This window comes from Perognathus longimembris, chromosome 26 (assembly GCF_023159225.1).
Source record: "Perognathus longimembris pacificus isolate PPM17 chromosome 26, ASM2315922v1, whole genome shotgun sequence".
Taxonomy (NCBI): domain Eukaryota; kingdom Metazoa; phylum Chordata; class Mammalia; order Rodentia; family Heteromyidae; genus Perognathus; species Perognathus longimembris.
Window position 1 is genome coordinate 2,000,461 of NC_063186.1, and position 7,381 is coordinate 2,007,841.

A 7,381-nucleotide genomic window follows, 5' to 3' on the forward strand; every position below is an offset into this window, starting at 1 on the left:
CCGTGTCACGTGGTCTGTACCGAGTGGACTTGAGCGGCGGGACCGAGGTGAGGGAAGTTAGCGGACGGAGGGAGGGAGGGAAGGACGGAGGGAGGGAGGGACAGAAGGAGGGAGGGAGGGAAGGACGGAGGGAGGGAGGGAAGGACGGACAGAAGGAGGGAGGGAGGGAGGGATGGACAGAAGGAGGGAGGGAGGGAAGGACGGACAGAAGGAGGGAGGGAGGGATGGACGGAGGGAGGGAGGGATGGATGTGTGGATGGATGGACGGAGGGATGGCAGATGGATGGACGGACGGAGGGACGGATGGATGGATGGAGGGAGGGATGTATGGATAGATGGACGGAGGGATGGACGGATGTATGGAGGGAGGGAGGGAGGGATAGAGGGAGGGAGGGAGGGATGGCAGATGGACGGACGGAGGGACGGAGGGATGGGTGGACGGAGGGAGGACGGACGGATAGAAGGATGGACGGATGTGTGGAGGGATGGACAGACGGATGGATGGAGGGAGGGAGGGAGGGATGGACGGATGTATGGAGGGAGGGAGGGAGGATAGAGGGAGGGAGGGAGGGATGGCAGATGGATGGACGGACGGAGGGATGGGTGGATGACCAGCGGCTCTTTTCCGAGTCCGCCCTGCCTTGTCCGGTTGGAACAGGTGCACCTGTCCGCCCTGGGGAGGGGGGGGAGGGGGGGTTACCCCTGAGCCTCGCATGTCCACACTGCGGACTTTGTGATATCTGGGGGTGACTTACTGTTTTCAGTGTATAGAAGCGAGAACTTCACATGGGTTGAAAGGTCCAGATGTGCTACGTGGTCACATTTTCCAGGGATTCAATCCAGCCATCAAGAACTCAGTACATGCTTCGGGAAGTAACGTTTTAGCAGTATATGAGGTAAAGCCAGAGAGGGAGGGGGTGGGGGAGATCAATGGGTGTGAATTTACACGCCTAACCTTTCCCGCAAACTACAGGATGCTTCCAGCTTTCATCTCTAGTATAGCGATCGCCGCTTAAATACCACAATATTTGAAGTAAAGCATCTGTTTTTATAGCTGAATTTTTATATTGTAATGTTTGGAGAGACTTTGGGGTCATAACTGAGAGGTGGGGAGTGGAAAAGTGGGTAAAGATGCAGGGTGTTTCAAAAGAAAGCCTGCAAAGAACAGTCACCCAAAGGAGTTGACCACCCACCCAACGCCAATAATGAGATGCTAAGAAACTCTTAGGGAAAAAAAAATTACCATTACCACTATCACTAATAAGCCACCAATCAAATATCCTATTTCTGAATAATAAAAGGTACTAATATTTTATTGCCTTGATTTTACCGAAATGTACTAAAAATACATTTGATCTCATCAACATTTGGAACATGTTTTATGACCCGGTCGTTAGAATTATTTTCTCATGTTGATTCTATTTAGTGTCTTGGCAGTTAGGTCTTGTCCCTGGGTAAGAGACACTCCATTGGTGAAGGCATAAGAGCAGTTCCTGTATGCTAACGTTTGAGGAACAGAGTCTGACAGAAGCAGGGTGCCATGAGGATTTGTTAGAGAGGTAAACCGTTGAAGGAATAAACATTTTAGGTTTAAATTCACCAGAATGCTGAAGTCAAAACAATGACAAGTGGTCACCGTGACTGGCGTTCTCAGTGAAGGAATGATCTTCTGGAGATAGAACTGAGCGGATACCCAACGTTTGGAGTGAAGGGGAAACATCAGGCAACGCTGAGTTGTGTGTGTGTGTGTGTGTGTGTGTGTGTGTGTCTTCCTAAATTACCCATAAGTATGAGTTAGCATTTGGAGATTACTCTTACAAAAGCATCATGATTGGCTGCCTATAAACACACAGCAATGTATTGACCACTTTTGCTATTCTCACCTAGCAACAAGAATAAGGGGACTCTGGGATCTCTTTTATAATAACACCAATCACCTCCGGAAAATCCCACCTCTAGACGCCACCCCCGCGGGAAGTGGGAGCAAACATCCCGACCGTGGTGGAGTCACTTGCTCAGGTGGGAGGGACCGAAGAAGAAGGCAGCGTGAGTCCCCTGTTCATTCTCTTCAGGTCGTGAAACCGAATTTACCTGCTGAGACCGGCTCCTGTCCGTCAAGACCATAAGCCGTGCACACGTGACGCGTTCTGGCGTTGAAAGCTCTGCATGGTCGCTTCCCGCAGGGATGACTGTGGAGGGAGTCGTTGCCTTCTTCCTACCGTCAGTGCCTAAAATGTACGCATCCGACCGTGTTAGCTGTAACTCTTCCACCGAGCCCTATCCGTTACGATTGGCGTGTGTTAGGAGATGCACTTTAGACATAGGATTTGTTGTCAAGGATTTTCCTTAAGCTAGTTGATAGCTTGGTAGACTTTAAATCCTATTTAAGCCAATGACTCTATATGTAAGGTATTTTCTGATGTCAAAAATGGTTATTTAAGGGCTGGGGATATGGCCTAGTGGCAAGAGCGCTTGCCTCGTATACATGAGCCCTGGGTTCGATTCCTCAGCACCACATATACAGAAAATGGCCAGAAGTGGCGCTGTGGCTCAAGTGGCAGAGTGCTAGCCTTGAGCAAAAAGAAGCCAGGGACAGTGCTCAGGCCCTGAGTCCAAGCCCAGGACTGGCAGAAAAAAAAAAAAAAATGGTTATTTAAAAAAAAAAAACAACCACAGAATGGACAAGCTCACGCACACCACATCCTTGGGTTTGCTTGAAATAATTAAATCATGTCATTTCCCGATGTGGCTGGCTAGAATGCTGGAAATCAGTTGAGATAAAACTATAATCCTTTATTTATATTGATTTAACACGGAGCGCTATATAGATTTCTTCATATTGGCAAGGTTAATTCTGAAACCCGCCTGTCTCCTTAAACATTTTAAGCTTGCCAGTTTTGTCCACCTTTTTCCAGCAGAGAAAAATAATACTGCAAAATTGCCATTTTAATGGAAGGTAGTTTGTCTGTGTCACAGAACATCTCCACATCTGGCATTTTTACTTTAACTCAAGAAAATATGAATCCTCAACCAAACATAGTTTACCAGTCATTGTGTCAACTAACACCATGCTATGAAATAAAGTAGATCGTTGAGCTTGTCACTCAGAAACAATTACACCAGTGCTGTTGGGAAGCCCGCACGTGAGTATAGGGCAGATGTAATTCCTGCGTATCTTCCACTCATTGCAAAAGGATTGAGTGCAGGGACTGAAAACATGGCCCAAGTAGTAGAGGGCAAGCAGAAAGCCCCGAGTTCAAACCCCAGCATCATCAAAACAAAAAGTTGAGTAAATCTATGCTCAGTACAATGAATCATTTTTATAAAGTTTTGTTCCTAAATAACATGTTTGCATGAGACTCGCTTTATTTTAATGGCATAGATGCGCCAGGGTAGAGGGTTCGAGTCGAGCTGGCCACATGGCAGTTACTGTTGCTTCTGAGTCATCAATACAGATGTTTACACAGGACTTCCAACATCAACCGTTATGCTGAAGAAACTGTAGGGTGTTTGTTTTTTAAAACATTTTCAACATAGTGTGTACCTAATACGGTACATTCAAACAAAAAAATCTTTTATTACATGGTGCTGATACTAGACAGATACAAGTGAAACAAAAATCCAGCAAAATCTGTACATCTGCCGGCAATTAAACCTAAGTAGAAGGTCATATACAAACTATTCCAAAAAATATAAATTGGGATTATTAAAAAAAACTCAGAAATGAGCTTTATAACCTCAAAAATAAGACCTCTCAGAAATGAGTAAAGCAGAGGGCATATTAGATAAAACAATTTCCATATGTTCACATATATTTATGCACATAAGACATGGTAAGAGGAAGGAATTCAAATAAAACAACAAGAAAAGAAAGTGCAGAGGTAAAAAATTTGAGAGAAAATGACAAATATTGAAGATAAGACTCATATGAATACAGAAGTCCCTAAAGAAAAAAGAAAATCATCTAGGCAACGGAATACCTAGAACTTGTGAAAATATTGTGAAACATGCATTAAAAGAGTACACTATAACCTGAGAATATTAACTCACGACAACTAAAAAACCAAGGCAGATCCTAATAAAAATTACTACACGTTAAATAAGACGAAACTGCTCTTTGGGTACCGAGGGTAAATAGACATGGTTTTAAGACTCTGAATTGCCTTAAGATCCTCAAGGAAGCAAAATGTGAACCAATGACTTTGAGATTCGTCCAAGTTAATTTCAGGTTTATAAAAGGCAGAGTCCAACGGTTGGCACCATGAGTAGTGATATTGTTAATATTGCTATTCTAAGACACATATCATGAAATGGGATCATGCAAATGAGTCATTATGATAGATTCTAAATCTCTCGTTTTTTCCCCAACTTGAGAACCAAGAGCTACAGTATAGAAAAGAAGAACTATAGGTATGCATACAAAGAGGTATAAAGGCCTGAATTTATACAATCTCGACCTAGTATCCTGAATCCATGACCTTGTGGTGAGCTTCCCGCCCCATTTCTAGGCCTATTGAAATGTCTCATGCAATTTTTCAACTTTCTCTTTTGATAAGCTAAAAGCAAAGGATCAAAAAACAAAACAAAACAAAAACCACCCCACTGTACAGAGACTGTAGAAGATGGCTTGAACTAACTCGTTCCTTCCTAGATATCGGCATATCTCGTTGATAGCTCATATTTATATCTCTGGAGTATGGCCTTTTTAGCATAAGATAGCTTCAAGGTTTGTTTTTCTGCTTTCTGGGGCCCCCATCACATCTGCTCCATTCCCACCTGTCAGGTAGCTCTTTACCTTCAGGGAAAAGGCAATGTTGAAACATTCCTGGGTAGCACTCGGAGAGCCGTTTTCAATCGCCTACATTCTACTGTGTAGTTCTGACTCGGTGCCTTCCAATTTAATATTTTCAGACCAGCCCAACCATGTGATGAGAGCGATATCGTCGAATCGTGTCCCTCTGTCTGGAGTTTTTTTGGTCTTGTTCTGTGTGTTATCTCCTGACAAAGGGTTTCTGCTTCATAATAAAAACACGGTTAATCTCAGAATCCTCGTGATCTTTTAACCATAAACTTGCTGTTTACTCCTGGCTACTGGTTTTGATTACCAAAAACCTTCTCACCTGTTACACTCTCCTGAAACCACTTTTCAAATGGCTTATTTCACCCAGATGACGTGTCATGATTTTTTTTTTAATAAAATGGGTGGGGTTTTTTCTCTTTAAGATCTAAAGAAGTTATGGTAATGACATTTATGGATTTTTTTTCACTGATTGGTGGTAATAACTAGTGATCCAATATGGAGCTATATGGATGGATTAAAATGGGCTTGAGCCGTAAAATAACACCGTCTTTTATATATCAAAGTTTCTGTGAACCGCTCTAAAATTGCAACCTTAGCCAAATCACTGTTGACAAAATGATGGATGTTATACTGCTTTAAAAAGTTTCCTTATGGAATTACTTAAAATTCTCCCTTTCCCTTCCCCCATCTGTCAAGTGTTTGACTGTCTTGGCACGAATCAAATATCAGTTTAGGAGTCTGGGTCCGTGCACACACACACACACACACACACACACACACACACACACACACACAGAATGGGTTGTTTTTTTTTTTAACTTGTGAAATGCTTTCACATAAAGTCCTTTGAAGTAGAATTTTCACATTTTTGTCAATAAGGAAACTGAAATCCAGGGTGCTTAAATGAATTGTCTTTAGTCAAGTAATTTAATGACCAACTTTCAAACCAGTTCTTCTTTTCTGTTCCAACAACCCCGTGCTAGCCTTACAAACTATATGTCCTCTTGTGACTCTTAACAGAACATCTTTGATTTAGTAGTAGTCTCCTGAGCTGTCCCGAGTGATGCTACTACACCTAAGAACCTCATCCTGAAAGCCACCACTGTGGTCTGAAAGATTTTTATTCATTTACATAGTCACATACTTGCATTGTTTGAAATTAAGATATATGCCGAAACAATATTGAAGGGGCAAGTGGTTATAGTTTGAAACAAAGTTTTATTCTTTTCCGTAATGGTCTTAAAATATGATCTGTATAATGTCCACAGTTACTCCATTCGTAGTACATCCAGGGGCATTTACAGAGAAGTAGTTCCCGTCACGGGCATTTTCTTGAGTGAAGGATTGTCAGTCGCCGGGGCCGGTTGGGGGGGGGGGAGGGGGAGGCCTGTGTTGTTTAGAAGGTCACAGTCCACTGTGTGTGCAACTTGGGGGGAGGGGGGTTGTGCCTCCATTCATAGCTAAGGATCTAAGTGGATCTGTGGCCCTGATTGCTTCTCAGAGCTCCAAGTGTACACCCCTTCCATAATGACCTACCCACGAGGGGACCATTAGGTACCCCACACTTGGTTTAGCCTCAAGCGGTCCAGGTCTCCCCGCTTCTGTCCAGCCAGCCGGCACTATGCCAGGTGGTCTACACGGAAGCCAGAGTCAGATTGTCCTGAGGCGAGTCACACCCTGTTAGTTGCCCCACACACGAGGGGCCTCACGCCTGGCGGCCTTTGCACGGGCTGCCCCGCTTGCCTTTCTCCAATCCCCACGCGGGGATCTGGCCCCGGGCCACCTGACCCCCCTTCTTTGCTCGCTCGGCCTCCCACGTGTTTGCACCCTTGGGTTTATCTTTGCAGTAAGGGAGCATTCCTTTCTTTGCTTCTGTGTGCACCATTCTGCTAGGGGAACCGGGCCTTTGCCTTTTCATAGCTTTGCACACACACACACACACACACACACACACACACCAGTGCTTGGCACACTTCCCAGCGTGTAGACAGAAATGAGGATTTTTGAGTGGATGGGGAGAATGCATTTATTTAAATATGCGTCCTTCTAAAACTGAGGCAAATGGTCTAATTTCAATATGTGTGATACTAGCTTAATGAATAGCTATTCTGTTCTGGAAAAAAAAAAAAAAAAAGAATTCTGTCCGTTACATTTGGTGGCGGGAACCGGTGCTGCAAAGACCTAAGGCCCAAGAAAGAGGAATTTGGCTGTATCTGTAGCAGTGGTTTTCAGCCTTGACCACACCTGAAAAATCACTCTAAGGTGCCAAAATTGGGTGACTAGGCCTAACTCCAGAAAAAAAAAAAAATAGTCGACAACCTGTAAGGGCCAATTCCAGGACTCCAATAGTTTAGATTCCCAGCTAATTCTAACCATCAACCAAGACTAGATACCACTAAATCATGACACGGGATTTTGTGGTGGTTGTCGTTTATTTGTTTGCTTGCAAAACGGTTCCCGATGTTGACAACACTACAGGAGGCATTCAGATGTCTGTTACACGAATAACTGGGTGAGCAAATGAATGAATGTAAAAAGAGTACCAATAGCTAATGGAACTACTTGAAAAACATTCAGACG